This window comes from Mastigoproctus giganteus, chromosome 8, assembly GCF_048544385.1.
Source record: "Mastigoproctus giganteus isolate SK-2022 chromosome 8, ASM4854438v1, whole genome shotgun sequence".
NCBI classification, from domain to species: domain Eukaryota; kingdom Metazoa; phylum Arthropoda; class Arachnida; order Uropygi; family Thelyphonidae; genus Mastigoproctus; species Mastigoproctus giganteus.
This window is the reverse complement of record NC_143582.1, coordinates 204,294,085-204,304,541: the sequence shown is the minus strand read 5'-3', so window position 1 is coordinate 204,304,541 and position 10,457 is coordinate 204,294,085. Positions and strand designations below refer to the sequence as shown.

The following is a 10,457-nucleotide window of genomic DNA, read 5'->3' as shown; positions in this document are numbered from 1 at the left end:
TGGCTAAGTCCCTTAATCTCTCAAAGTTATTCGAATTAGAAGGAACAGAACAAAATCTGGTAATTCATCTACCAGAAACCAGATAACAAAACATTTCTGAAGTCCTCTAAAGTCGAGGACGTAGTTAACTGATCTCAATAGAAGGGATCAGAGTTCTCCCAGTGAATAATCCAGGTTTTTCATCCCGTACAACACGCAAACCAGCCAGTGAATTTACTCACAGTTAATTTACAGGTGAAGGATTAGGTCTATTAGCCAATAGAATGATGCAAAGTGTTTCCATCCTGGATCCAGTTGGCATTATTCTATTGTCTAATGGACTTAATCCTTCACAGTTATTCCAATTAGAAGGAACACATCAAAATCTAGAAAATCTGGTTATTCATCCCACAAAAATCAGAAACCAGAAAACAGAATTAATCCGCGTTTTTCATCCCGCGCAACACGCAAACCAGCCTGTGAACTCACAGCTATATATGAACGCATATATGAACAAGCTCGATGACTCAGCTCGTCTTTTATTATTCTGGAACAGTTCATTACTGTGTGGGGGGATGTATATTCAAAAGAGCAGTGAGGAACAATCTGTCTTAAACGTGACCTTACTTTTAAGTAATTCGAATTTCAATTTCTTAGGTGTAAATTCCTTACCAAATCGTGTGTTGGTAAGTCTGATCTGCACTCTACACCAATCTTCTTATTCCACGATGATTGGCTTCTCTTCTGCAGGGGCGATAACAGATCGTTTGGAATATACTGTACGTTAATTTTATTACTAGACCGCATCTTGGATAGAACGATAAGCTCACTGGATGTCTTTTCGACAGTTCTTTATTCTACACGCAGAGGACATATCTTAGATTTAAAAAATTGAAGACACTGATTACGAATTCGATCAGAGATTTCTATTTTTTCGGATGCGATCAATTCTGCAAGCGCTGAAATGCATCACAGCAGAGATGGTAAAAGGCATTGGAGTGCTTCGGGTGCAATCGCGTCTGATACTTCAACCAATCTATCATCGGTTGAGGGCCTTTTAGAAATGGGTTGTATTTTAATAAATATTTGAGAAAGACATGATTGAATATAAGTTCAAATGCAGAAACTATAGTCACTGGCCAGAAAATTAGAAACATTTTGCAACTGGAATCAACAGATAATTACATGTATAGTATGCAAGGTGATATGATCCATGTTCCTTTGGTATCAGATAAATACTATACGCTCTCCTGAGGCTTCTTGCCCGATCTGGTCATGGGGAACACAGATGATCTTTGCGATTTTCAAAAAAAGGTGGTATTTTTGGAGATGGTATTAATGGTATGGGGTATGTTCTGTTAGAATGGACCCCTTTCGTTCCATTAGAAGGTCGTGTTACCATCAATGAATATCCTTCTGTGGTATCGGACCAAATTCACTCTTCAATGCTTCATTTTTACCCCGATTGCGATGGATTCTTTTAAGACAACAATCCAACTGTGCAACTCATACAATCGCAAGATTTGCAATACCTGCCCTGATCACTTAATTCTTCACATCTGAATCCAACTGAGAATGTCCGCGATAAAGGGCAGTTTGGATTCGCAGTTTTCTATTGACCACAATAAACTGGTGGAAGAATGGTCAAATCTGAAGCTAGACTCCCACAGATCAAGTGGAATCCATGCCACGACGGTATTGGCTGTAATTTAGCCAAAAGGTGGCCTTACTAGATAGTGAAAGGTTTGTAATTCTTTGGCCACTGAGTGTAGTTGTCAATTGGATTTTTAACCTTCGACCCATTCATGATCATGATTAAGGAATCGATTAGTCAATGAAAGGATTTTCCAATGAACCCACATTAATTTTTTTTTCATCCCATAAAACTGACCACAGAACACTCGTGCAGTTCAGCACATCGTGAGTTCGAGCCTGAATTACGCCACAAATACCACTCTTTCAGCAAAAAAAAAAAGGGCTTATTATTATGGGGGCTAGAGCATCTTGCACTTGCTCTTCGTGGAGGGATTACAATAAGATCATGTAATCCCTCCACGTTGTTCGATTTCGTTGTGAAATAATCGCTTAAAACTTTTTCTGGGGTTTATTTTTTCTCGCAGTTCATTTAAGTTGCGGATAAAAAGCAGTTTTTGTTTTCTCACTTTCTTTCTATCCCTATCGGTGGTTGATTAATTGTAACTTCAACATTATCTGTAGATGGAACGTGCGATTTTTTTTTTCTCTCTCTCTTATTTTTTTATTTATCGCTATCTGTCCAAATTAGAGTCTGCCAGCATTTCTCTGAGTGTTTTCTTATAGCGATTCGTTTATGAACAAACACAACCACAACAAAAAAAGGGAAAAAAGAAAAAGAAAAACCAAAAAGACATCTGGAAAAAAAAAAAATCGTTAATTGGATTATACACTCGGTCGACGCTTTTAATGATGTGGGACATAAAATTTGGAATTTCTCCGAGGCTGTTTCGAGAGAGCACTTTCCAAGTATTAAGGACCGGAGAGGAAAATATTAGCAACATTCGGAAAGGTCAAATTCTGAAAAATACGCGCGATTTCTGCGAAAAAATTCAGACGTATTTAGCGCAGCTGCGCAAATATACGCGACTTTGTGGAAAAAAGTTGTTATAATGCGCAATATCTGTTAATTCAGAGAAACAAAAATGACTCCTAATAATTTGGCAACTCGTGTATATAAAAACGAATCCTAATTTGGCATCTCTTGTGTACAAAAGTGGCGCCTACTAATTTGACAACTCGTGAGTACAAAAATGACTGCAAACAATTTGGAAACTCGTGCGTACACAAATGACTCCTAATAATTTGGCAACTCGAGTATACAGTTATTACCTTAATTGCCAATCGGACTCGACTCTATAAAATTGCTGTATTTGCGTTCGAATCCCATTCGTAGTTAAATTATTCCATCAGTTTGCAAACTTTAATTAGAGCGATTATTCGGATGATTATATCTGATCAGCTTCGTTGACAACTGTTACTCTCTCTCTCTCTCTCTCTCTCTCTCTCTCCTGACGTGTCGCTCTATCGTCCGTTCCATCCGTCACCCGATGCTCTTTTGAATTTCCGAAGGCTGAACGAACGTATCGAGAGTTTTCGCGTACTTTGAACACGGGTGACCTGGTTTTGTTCTTTGAAAAATGTGATTAAGAACTGGACTCGAGCTACTGGGCCTCGAAGTAGTTCGAGTCCAGAGAATTGTGTATGTAGAAATGTATGCATGTACGAGGGGTGATCACTTAATTCGAGGACTGGTGCAAGATCTTATTTTCATTGCCATCATCTGAATCTTCTGTGGATTTCTCCTTCTCGAAATACTTCAACTTCACGCACTTTCAGAGCTTTCTTCAGACGTGGAAACAGGAAGAAATCGCACGGGGCTAAGTCCGATGAATAAGGGGGATGTGGCAGAAACTTGGCAACTACGGCAGTGATCACTGCGTGCACAATATTAGACAGCCGTAGGGGGGGGCCTGGCATTGTCTTGATGGAGAAACTACCACACCACACTCATTACCACACGCGGCTAAAAAACCCTCTTCACGCTACACTAGCTCGAGAAGTACTGGCATGCGCACACAGAGCTGCTCAGTAGCGATCGGGGAGAGCGCCTCTAGCGACAGTTATGGAAAGTTCGTTTCGTTTGGCGACTCTTTCTAGAATTTTTATGAAACGAGTTTGTGGATCCCAAAGATCATCAGACGAGAGAGAGAGAGAGAGAGAGAGAGAGAGAGAGAGAGAGAGAGAGAGAGAGAGAGAGAAATAAAGGAGTAAGAATGAGAGAGAGAGAGAGAGAGAGAGAGAGAGAGAGAGAGAGAGAGAGAGAGAGAAATAAAGGAGTAAGAATGAGAGAGAGAGAGAGAGAGAGTAAAGGAAAAAGAGAAAGAAAGAGAAGTGAAGGAAATGGGAGAAACTATGAAAGAGAAAGAGAGAGAGAAAGAAAGAAAGGAGTAAGAATGAAAGAGAGAGAGAGAGTAAAGAAAAAAAGAGAAAGAAAGAGAAGTCAAGGAAATGGGAGAAAGTATGAAAGAGAGAGAGAGAGAGAGAGAGGGTGAAGGAAAGGGAGAAAGAGAAAGAGCTAGAAAGAAAGAAAAACAGAAAGAATGAAAGAGAGAGAGAGAGAAAGAAAGAAAGGGAAAGGGAGAAAAAGAATAAAAGAAAGCACCGAAGAAAGAAAGTGATACATAAGGAGAGGAGAGAGAGAGAGAGAGGAGGAGAAAGAGAAAGAAAGAATGGAAGACAGAAACAGAGAGAGAGAGAGAGAACGGAAGGAGAAAGAAAGAGAATAAATAAGGAAAGAAAGACAGAATGAAAGAGAACGGAAAGAGAGAGAAAGAATAGATAAGGAAAGAGAGAAATGGAAAAAAAAATAGGATGAGAGGGAAAGAAAAAGTGAATGAGAATGACAGAGAGAGAGAGAGAGAGAGAAATGCAAAGAAGGTGAAAGAGAGAGAGGTGGAGTTAACCTTTGAGAGGATTTCGATAGTATTCAACAGAAATAAAAGACAAGACTTAAAACAGATTTTTAAGGTTTCCAACTGGGGATCCTCTTCTCATTTGTGTGGGGGGAGGATCCCCAGGTGGGTGAAGCAGATTGGAAATCCAATAGTCGAACGCGAGTAATCCAGATCGCGCTGCGGTAATGAATTATGCATCCGCAAATCACACACGCGTTTGATTTACGAACGCAATATCTGTTTACGGAAATGCATGTTTATGTCGCACTTAAGCGGCATTAAAATAAAACGAATCGAAGTGCGATTCGCCTCGGGGCCCCTTCGGAACAGATACGATCGCCAATATCAGATCGATAGCCTAAACGGATTTGAATCAATGCGCACGCTACGGGAGGGTGACCCCTACTCCGAAACTAGTTGCGTTATCGTAACTGATTTGTCGGTTTTTACACAGTAGCGTTTCACTTCGGATGTCTCGAGGCGTAACCGAATTACAGCGTCTGAATTAGGTCACAAATGTGAACTTCACTTCGTCTGAAATGGACAGAAGTCGCCCTACAAACGATTACAATAATGATGGCATGACCCAAAATCCCCGTTGAACCCAGCATGAACCATATGCTTGATTGGTTTTAAATCCCAACGTCCAGAAGGTATTGGTCGCACGCAGATTCGTGTCTGTAAGTTCCGGGTATCCTACAGTCGGTTTGGTTTGCGGGATGAAAATCTTCAGTCTGTGGAGGGAGAACCCTCGCCAGAGACCCCACACGGCATGGAAACAGCCATCAAAGTTCTTGCCATCGACAGAAGATTCAAACCCAGGGGTATTCATACAATATCGAAAGACGCAGTTGAACCGACACGTCGCTGACGTGTCGGTTCAACTGCGTGGGTTTATTTCAAGATGGCAGCTGGAAATAAAATGTTTCTTATTACGTGTCAATATATTGTCTGTTCGAGTTTCTGGAAAAAGTCCTCTCGGGTTGCACAGTGGATACAATCATCGTTCATCCACACGGGATGAAAACAAATTCTGAGTTGGAATCCCGTCAATGACGCGAGGAATTTTTAACGGCCTTTTTTTCACAACGTGGCTGAGTTAGTCGTCTTCAGGCATGTATTGCATGGTTTTCTCTCCCGGAAACTCGGGTGTTTCATCCAGGAAACAGCAAACCGACTGAATAAAACATGCAATTACAGAATTTTGATGAACGTGTTAACAGAAGTCCAGCATGTGAAAGAATTCGTCATCAAACACCTCTTTGCTCTGCATTCTGCTTTGATCAATTACCTTCTATCTATTTCTGAGAAATAGGGTGAGGGTTCAGATTTTCTGGGTCTTCAACATCAAACTTTATTCCATGGAAATGGCAGAATTTACTGGATCCTTCAAAATATGAAATTTGGTGAGCTTTCTTTATTTGCTCTTTGATTATCCATCATAGAAGAATATTCTACAATATCAGGGACGGCTTTGGATATTCTGTTACCTTTCTCAACTTTCTAGCTATCCAATACTGCGTTTGCAATCATGGAAACGATGAAAACAAAACACCAGTTCAAAATTGCAAGATACGGAAGATCTATGTGTCTTCCTATCTACTTTTAGCGCCAGAATCATTGATGGATTCAGATACACTGGGACCTTGCAGCAACTGTTCCTCAAGTAAATTCCACCAGACCATGATTGAACAAATGTGTCATGCCCACCAGTAACATTGATTAATAATCGCATTACTCCCAAACCTTCCATCTGATCAACGATCGCCAATATGGATTCGATCCACTGGAGATATGTTACCCATCTATGGACAAATTCAACTGAAACGTTTGGCGAAACTCAAGCAGTTACTCTTGACATTTCAAAGGCTTTTGATCCGGTTCAGCATAAAGGTCTTCTAAACAAGTTTCTATCTTATGGTTTACCAACTGCTTTTTGTAATTGGATGTCTAGTTTGCTCTCTGACCGGCCACCGCGGATGATGGTAGAAGGCTCGCCAATATGGATTCGTCTTCTAACTTCTTCACTAATGTTGGTGGTAACCAAGGTTCTGTTCTTTCTCACTCTCTTTTTCTCTTGTATATTCATGCCCTTCTTCCCTGACCGGAAATCCTCAGTTTTGCTGATTGCATTATCTGGAACAACTTCACCTCATACGTATTTCTTGAAAATTGCAATCTACAGAAATTCAAATCTAACGTCAACAAGCAACTTCTTCTGTCTTCCCAACCTTCAACCCATGCATGATACTAAGCTACAGATTCTAATAACTTTCGTGTTTCAGTTTTCCTAACAAAATGTTCGTGTAATATTAAATTTTAAATTTTAAATTTTAAGTGATCGTTACTTAAAAGGAATTAAATGAAAAATAAAATAAAATAAAGTGAATTAAAATAGAAATATATATATATTTTAAGAAAAATTATAAGATAAATATGATTTATTCGGGAAATTTCAATTTCATTATTTGGTAGCTCGATTTTTTATTTATGTATTTATTTGTATTGTCATAGATACTATTACCTTATATTTAAATCGTTCATCTTGATTTTCATCTTGTACTGATTAACTAGCTCGAACCTTCTTTGGAGCTGGTTAATCAGTACTCCGCCCAAACGAGAGCAGTCTAGGAGGTAATCACGAACGCGATAATCTTTCTCTGAGCATTATTAAACACCCTTTTATACGTAAATACTATATATCCAACCTAAATATTGCTTAATTTCGAAAAAGTACTGATCATCACCAACTATCAATCCTCGTTCGAAAGCTTTCATATTAAAATCCAAAAAAATTCAACGTTGAAATTTACGCGGGCGCTCGTATACCTACGGGATGCTAGGAAAATCGGAAACCAAGTGAATAATGATCACTTTCATTAGGTAAATGCGTTTAATGGACCCCCCCATGCACGCGTTTCCCTTAATGGGCATGTGCAATTGAAATCAATGACTGTTGCGATAAACAGAAGAAAACTGCTACTCATTCAATGTTTTATGGATCCATTTGTGGCCTAAAGAAACGCCAATAACCACCCACCTGTCCCAGTAAGTCTTCCTTTACACTTCCTCCCAACGCCAGTGCGAACATCTCGCGATTCACTGAAGTTGTCTCTTTCGTGGCCTCTGATTGGTCGCCGGGATAATGGCACGCAATACGTGCTATCTAACACGCTATATATATAAACAGATTACGATGTCTGTCCGCAATCTCAGCATCTCCGCCGGCCTCGCAAGAAGTGGTTCCCACCTCACAACCAACTGCGGAAGCAATAAAGTCAGTCCCTTTCTATATTAGTGTCGCTTTGTTCTGTCGAAGATCTACCGTAAGTCTCTTTTGCGTATCTTTTTCCCTCTCTTTCCGTTTATTTACAGATGCTAAGAAATATAGAAATTGATAACCAGCAGTTTCTTTAAAAATACAGTAAAGAAAAGTTCGTCTAATAATTTTTCACAGCAAGTATAAACTTATTTAAACAGATTTTTATTTTTAACTCTAAATGCAACTAAATGAAATTCACAAACTGATTATTAAATATGAATGTGATATTATGCTAATTTCAACAATACAGTTGATAGTCGTCTGCTGTTTTGTTGAGAGCGGACGAAAAAAATTCATTTTTACATTGTTGTACGCACGGAAAAAAATTCATATTTACATTGCCCGTGACTCTCATTATTAAATATTGCACGTGCTATTATGCTAATTTCAACAATACAGTTGACACTCGTCTGCTGTATTGTTGAAAGCAGACGAAAAAAAGTCATTTTTACATTATTGTAAGCAGGCGAAAAAAAAAATTCATATTTACATTGTTGTAAGCACGCGAATCTGATTATTAAATATTGCACGTGAATGAAATCCACAATCTCATTAAATATTGCACATAATGACATTTACAATCTGAATAAATATTACACGTGATATGCTAATTTCAACAATACCAGTTGATAGTTGTCTGCTGTATTGTTGTAAGCTTACGAACAAAAATTCATTTTACATTGTTGTATGCACGCGAAAGAAATATTTTTACATTTTTGTAAGCACGCGAAAGAAATTTTTTTTACATTGTTGTGAGCACGCGAAAGAAATTATTTTTACATTTTTGTAAGCACGCGAATGTGATTATTAAATATTGCACGCGATATGATGCTAATTTCAACAATACAGTTCATAGTTGTCTGCTGTATTGTTGTAAGCAGAAAAAAAATCCATTTTTACATTACGCACGCGAAAGATATATCATTTTTACATTTTTGTAAGCACGCGAAATAAATATTTTTATATTGTTATAAGCACGCGAAAGAAATTATTTTTACATTGTTGTAAGCACGCGAATGTGGTTATTAAATATTGCACGCGATATGATGCTAATTTGAACAATACAGTTCATAGTTGTCTGCTGTATTGTTGTAAGCAGAAAAAAAATCCATTTTTACATTACGCACGCGAAAGATATGTCATTTTTACATTTTTGTAAGCACGCGAAATAAACATTTTTATATTGTTATAAGCACGCGAAAGAAATTATTTTTACATTGTTGTGAGCACGGAAAGAAATTATTTTTACATTTTTGTAAGCACGCGAATGTGATTATTAAATATTGCACGCGATATGATGCTAATTTCAACAATACAGTTCATAGTTGTCTGCTGTATTGTTGTAAGCAGAAAAAAAATCCATTTTTACATTACGCACACGAAAGATATGTCATTTTTACATTTTTGTAAGCACGCGAAATAAATATTTTTATATTGTTATAAGCACGCGAAAGAAATTATTTTTACATTGTCGTAAGCATGCGAATGTGATTATTAAATATTGCACGCGATACGATGCTAATTTCAACAATACAATTCATAGTTTTCTGCTGTATTGTTGTAAGCAGAAAAAAGTGCATTTTTACATTACGCACGCGAAAGATATATCATTTTTACATTTTTGTAAACACGCGAAAGAAATTATTTTTACATTGTTGTGAGCACGCGAAAGAAATTATTTTTACATTGTTGTAAGCACGCGAATGTGATTATTAAATATTGCACGCGATATGATGCTAATTTCAACAATACAGTTCATAGTTGTCTGCTGTATTGTTGTAAGCAGAAAAAAAAATTCATTTTTACATTACATACGTGAAAGAAATGATCGTTTTTACATTGTTGTAAGCACGCGAATCCGATTATTAAATATTGGACGTGAATGAAATCCACAATCTGATTAAATATTGTACGCGATATTATGCTAATTTCAACAATACAGTTGATAGTTGTCTGCTGTATTGTGGTAAGCAGACGATAATAAAAATTCATTTTTACGTACCAGAAAGATATCATTTTTAAATTGTTGTAAGCGCGCGAAAAATAAATATAATTTCTACATTGTTGTTAGCGCGTGATAAGAATGATCATTTTTATCAGAGGTTATTGTTGTCCCAACAGTTGGTTATCGTCTACTGTATTCTTGTAAATAGGCGAAAAAAATGATCATTTTTTATCAGAAGTTATTGTTGCTCCTTTCGTTCGCTTCACCGCAACACATTTTTTTTCTCCATTAACCGCGGACCTTGATGTCGGGCCTTAATACCTAATAAATAAATAACCTTAGCAACCGAAACAGTTTAATAACTTTTGCGAAGGCGTAGTAATTTATCCTGTTTACTGCAGTACATCGTTTGGATGCAAATTATGTCGCAAAAAATTACCATAAAAGCATAATATACAAACTCGGACATGATCGGTTGACGAGACTGCCTCGTTATTTTAAAGTTTAATCACTCATCACAACGCCAAGTAGCAGACGTCAAACTTTATTTTAGGAGCGTACGAAAAAAGATAGTTTCTTAAAGTTTCGAAATGGCTATCATAATTACCGTAAACTTCCCACTACCGGTAAAAGTAATAAATTACATCTTTTGAACTTAATTGTCATTTATCACACGTACGTCTACAAAGACTTTAAACGTGGATTGATTGTCAGATACCAT

The 10,457-nt window shown here is 37.5% G+C and overlaps 1 protein-coding gene across 1 annotated transcript in view; it reads left to right on the top strand.

The window, feature by feature from the left end:
• Nucleotides 1–7,688: 7,688 nt before the first annotated feature.
• LOC150082214 (allatotropins-like) overlaps nucleotides 7,689–10,457 on the top strand; it is a 54,521-nt gene continuing 51,752 nt past the window's right edge. Inside the window, exon 1 of the mRNA XM_090380050.1 lies at nucleotides 7,689–7,795. The gene's annotated coding sequence lies outside the window, so the exon portion shown is untranslated. The remainder of the gene's footprint in view (nucleotides 7,796–10,457) is intronic.